Source organism: Balaenoptera borealis (genome assembly GCF_965194805.1).
Source record: "Balaenoptera borealis genome assembly, chromosome: 3".
Classification (NCBI taxonomy): Eukaryota; Metazoa; Chordata; class Mammalia; order Artiodactyla; family Balaenopteridae; genus Balaenoptera; species Balaenoptera borealis.
Genome location: NC_138866.1, coordinates 110472675 through 110478089, shown reverse-complemented (window position 1 = coordinate 110478089; position 5415 = coordinate 110472675). Strand labels below are relative to the sequence as shown.

The 5415-nt window shown below is 47.1% G+C and overlaps 1 long non-coding RNA gene across 1 annotated transcript; it reads left to right on the top strand.

Moving 5' to 3' along the window:
- Nucleotides 1-2234: 2234 nt before the first annotated feature.
- Nucleotides 2235-5136, top strand: LOC309624867. The gene is made up of 2 exons (XR_014242181.1): nucleotides 2235-3987; nucleotides 4856-5136. It is a non-coding gene; the product is annotated as an uncharacterized lncRNA (long non-coding RNA).
- Nucleotides 5137-5415: the final 279 nt, after the last annotated feature.

The window sequence follows — 5415 nt, the reverse complement described above, 5'->3', positions numbered from 1 at the left end:
GTGTGCAAATTGTTTATAGAACAGCGCCTTCACACAAGGGCTTAGTAAAATTATTCTCAAGCCCCCAACTGGAGGAGCAGGAGCTCCCAGGGTCCTACATGCTGTGTCTCTAACCCCAGAGTCTACCCTTAACCTCCACGGTCCTCTGGGCAGGCACCTGTGTCTTCTTGAAGCATCTGGCCAGTGAGCCACGCTGCAGGATGTCCCCTGCTTGTACTCTCCATTCTTTCTTTCCAGTCTCCCCACTGCCTCTGCACTCTTGTCAGTGTGACACAATACTTGACATAGACTCTGAGTGAGGCTGAACTCTTGCTGGCTGTGTGATCTTGGCCAAGTTAGTTAGCCTCTCTGGGGTTCAGTTTCCTCATCTATAAAATCAGACTCAGAAGGCAACCCAATCATGGGGTTATTGTGAAGACTGTGTACAGGGCTTAGCTCGGTGCCAGCGCTAGTCATTGATATATGACATCTCTATATTCATTTATAATGATTAGCCTACACCTTCATCTTTTAGGGCAGCAGTTGGTAAACCACAGCTTGTGTGCGAAATCTGGCCCACCACATATTTTTGCATGGCCTGTGAAGATGAGACAGTTTTTACATTTTTAAATGGTTGAAAAAAAATTAAAGAATAATAATATTTCCTGACACATGAAAATTATATGCAACACAAATTTCAGTGTCCAAAAATAAAGTCTTATTGAAATACACCATGCTCATTCGTTTGTATATTATCTGTGGTTACTTTCACTCTACAACAGCAGAGCTGGGTAGTTGTAGAGACCTTATGGCTGGCAAAGCCAGAAATATTTACCCTCTGATCCTTTACACAAAATGTTGGCCAATCCCTGTTTTAGGGAATAAAGGGCTTATTCCAATGCTTCTGCATAGCCCTAGCCTGGGCTGTAAGTAAGGAGGAACCCTCTGAACTTGAGCCGCTGGCGGTAAAGAAGAAGCAGTAAGGCTCCCATGTAATTGCCGACCACGTTCGAAGGAGCGGTTATGGGGTGTCGCTGCAATGTCGTCTTGGACAGTGAGGCAGCTCACAAAGAAAGTGTGGGCAGAAAAGGTAAAAAGAAGGTCAGGTTGTTAGCTGGGATTCAGAGAGACTCACCGACCATGCTCTCCCAGCAGACACACTTTATCACCCGGCTTCCAGAACTTCTCAGCCTGCCTTGCATCTAGTGGGGCCATGTGATTAACCCCTGGACAAGGACCTGTAAGCACAAGAGCTGTACCAGTTTCCAGAACACTTCCTTAAAAATAGCTAGCACATGTTCTTCACTCCTTCTTGGCTCTCTCTTTTACCCTGTTGCCTGGGAGATGGCTGGAGTTCTAGCATCCCTGTTGGACTATGAAGATAAGGACCACATCCTAAGGATGGTGGAACAGTGATCCGGAAGCAGGCGGTATCCCGGGGACTTTGAGGAACAAGGTCCCCACTCCAGGCCTGAATTGCTTACCTCCAGACTTTTACAAGGAGAAGAAAAAACCTTCTGTTTGCTGAAGTCACTCTTATTTTGGAATTCTTATCGTGAGTCAAATTTAATCCTGATACAGTCCTTAAGGTGTCTTTTGGTGATAACTTCCTCTTTTCTGCCAGTGATTCTTGACCTTCATTTTAATAGACTTTCCCTGTGTCCTAGTGTGGGGAGCTCTGGAGGGGGAGACAGCTATCCCTGGTGATTGAGGAGGTGGGGCAGGAGGGCAGGGACCAGTGCAGGCTTGCTAAGGGCCCTTCACCTTAGCTGATTTCTGTGCTTACCTCCCTCAGCCTGGGAAAATGATGGCAGTTCCTTCCCACAGCTTAGCATCGAGCTGGGCACATGCAAAGAGGTTTTAATTTATTTTTATTTTTTATTTCTTAAGCCAGCTATTTGCATTTTCATCATTTATCCTCTGACAGTTACCCAAGTACTGAAGGCAAGCCTTGCCTTATATGATGGGTCACTTCCACCCCTACTTTAAAACTTGTTTTGCCCAACGTCTCACATTGCCTGTAAAGCAAAGAGCAACATCTTTAGTCCAGCCATAAACCCCTTCACCATCTGGCTGTAGCCAACCTCTTCATTTCATCCCCTACCTCTCAGAAAAGTGGAAGTGCAGCCGCTGTGAGGTACTTTAATAAAATGTCACCCTTCCAGCAGCATCCTGTTCCACAGGGTATTGTACAGATTGGCCACTAGAGGGACACTTCTCAGGGTTGAAAACGAGAGTGTGTGTGTGGTGTGTGTGTGTGTGTGTGTGTGTATGTGTGTGTGTGTGTGTTTGAGTAGAGGGTGGGCTTCAGGGCTTCATTAGCAGCTTCCTCACCCAAGACCAGGTGGTAGAAGATGCTGACCTGGATTGGGGCCTTGAGTATTAACTCAGGCAGATTGGATCAAGCCCTGGGGGCCAGGAGGAAGTGGAAGAGGGAACACTGGAAAATCTGGCCCAGACCTGCCTTGCTGTCCTAACACTCTCTACAAATCCAGGCACTGAATAGACTAAGATACCTTTTTTGAATTAAGACTCAATTCCTTTACTTTCCGAACTCAGGAATCAAATAGATTTAGATAGCACAGTATCCCTCTCTATCTCAATGCAATTTCCAAACTCAGGAATCAAATGGATTAGAATGGTGAGGGATATTTACACTTGATATTTTAGGAGAAAAAAATACATTGGGAAGTAAGATAAAATATTTTCCACTTGATACCCAATGAGTCAGTATTTAATAAAAATATAATTATTAGGCTTATAGAACTAAATTTATTTCTGGAGTCATGTTTATTAAAAGATTGCATTTTTTAGGCTGCATGTTTTATTCTCTAGAACCAGAATGATGACAAGATGCTTTATAACTGTCATTGTTTTCACGGCCACATGTTGGCTGCTCTAGATTCAAGTTCAATTTCCTCAAAAGATGTTCAAGACCCTCCAAAATATTCCCCATGTTTTCCTATCCAGCTAAGCCATGTCACTGCCTACCCACATATGTCTGTTCACTTGTCCCCTGCGCTATCCGTCCAGTGCTAGGAACTCACCTCTCCCGCTCCTTTGTCTTCCAAATATAATCCCTTCTTTAAGGAGAAACATTGTTCTTCTGAACTGTAACCCTCAGAATGGATACCTAACACTGTAGAATTTACTCCACCTATTTGCTTTCCCAAGGTGCATGCATGTAAGCCTCCTTCCGTAACAAAACCATGAGCTACTTAAAGGTGAGGACTGGGCCGTTTCTTTCTTTCCTTTCCTTTTGTTTCTTACTTCTTTATCCAGGGTCAGGTCAGTAACAAGTATGTCGGGATCCCTGCTAAATGCGTCACTTGTTCAAAGACAGACATTCAACTTAGAAGTGCACCAGGACCAAAGGGGTACCAGAGATAATAAAACTCCGTAAAATGCAATTTCCTGTTTTGTGTAATGCCAGAGTCAAAGATTTCTACCATATCTCCTAGGAAATATAGAATGAATCGAAACTGAAAAAAGGTAAGGAAGCTGAACTGAAAGGCTGCTAAGGACACAAAAACAAAGCACGAGTTTTCCTGGCTGCAGACCGCACCCCCCTCCCCTGGTGACCAGTGGTAGAGAAAGGCCAGCCTTCCCCAAGTTCAGAGCAGTGGATGAGCCCAGAGCCTGCCCCACCTGTGCGGGTGTGGCCTCTCATTCCATGCTTTCCTCTGGCTTCTGTTAACATTTGAACCCTCTGCAGGTGAGAGGCTAACTGGAGGGTGCTCTCCGGAGCTGCCAAGGCAAAGGGCCAAAGACCAGAGAGCAGGTCCTGTGTGCAGAGTGGCACTCCGTGGCTTTGCATGGGCGCCGGCGGCAGCAGCGGCGGGGGCAGCGTCCAGACTGCATCTCTCAGACTGTCCTGCCAGCTGCTCTTGGTGGTAGTCTGCCTCTGAGAAGCACCGGCAGGAGCCAAAAGCAGGAGAAGAAACCGGCCTGCATCATCTCTTGCCCTTGGTGGGGCCTCTGGCAGCATTAGCAGCGGCGAGCAGGGTGGTGAGCAGCCCCGTCAGCGGCAGCGAGCGGCAAGGAGTCCAGCAGGCCAACAGCAGTGAGGGCTGGTGGGCTCCAGCATCCTGATGTCTGGGTCATCCCTCCTCCCTGTGTTCCCCCTACCCCTTCAATATCTTTGCAACCAGCTCTCTGCCTAAAATATGCAGAGCAGGTACTGATTTCCCACCTAGACCTTGCTAATACAGATGTCAGATTAAACAGTCCAAAACCTGGATGCTGTGGACAGGACAAAGGGCACAGGTGTAGACCCAAACAGGGCAGAAAAGTGAGGAAGTGCAAGGTGGAAGGCATACTGGACCAGGAGGACAGACACCTGAAAGAGGTTTCCTCTGCTGTTCACAGGCCAGTGAGCGAGCACTGGATGGTCAGCCAGGTGTCGGATCAGCCCGAGTGTAATATCAGGGACTATTCTGAGAAGAGGTTCAGAAGGAGGAGGGAGGAATGGAGAGGACACAGAGACAGCAGGTGAAAGAGAGGGGCTGCTAAGAGGCGAAGGGGTGGCCAGATTCCCAAAGACACTGCCATTTCACTGCATGGCTTAGAGCTGGCCTCGTAGCATAGAGTGATGAGAAAATTGACTTTCAGGCTGAAGACCACACATTGGAGTTAAGGTGGATTTGATAATACACTCTACTTTGATAATATCTTAAAGTGGATTTGATGAGACTTTAAGAAATCCAGACCTTGATTGGGCTGTAAGTTTGGTGTTACCCCGATAGAAGTTCTTTCCTTTCTCAGTGTTTCTCAGTCCCTAGGTTGGACTTGTTTCTAACAAATAACATGCTGTAAAGGTGGTGGGATGTCAACTCCAAGAACAGGTTACAATAGGCTGTGATTTCTGTCTTGCTAGTGCCGTCTCTCTTTGGCTCTTCTCACTTGCTGGTTCTAACGCCGTTGTGAGCTGCCCTATGGTGAGGCCCACGTGACAGGAAACTGAAGGTGGCCACCGACCAACAGCCCACAGGGAACTGAATCTTTCTAACAGCCTCATGAGGAGATACCCTCCCAGCTGAATCCTGAAAAGTCTGCAGCCTCAGCTGACATCTTGATTATAGAGGACCCAGCGAAGCCACACCCAAATTCCTGACACATAGAAACCATGCAATAATAAATGTTGTTGTAAACCTCTGAGTTGTGGGGTAATTTGTTACACAGCTTAGACAGCTGATACAGATACTCTACCCTGAGTCTAATGAAGATGAGGGCTTCTTGCCCCTTCCCCCTCTATCTGCAGATCCAGAGCATGGGCCCCATTCAGCAGTGGATGGACAGAGACAGATGACCAATGACTCACTTGAAGACTGACCCCAAAGAGAGGCAGGATGCTTTGAAAGGAGGAGAAGCATAGGAAATAAAGTAAGATGGAGCAGTGGGGGTGCAGGGAAGGGGAAAGTGGAGGAGACGTTTCAG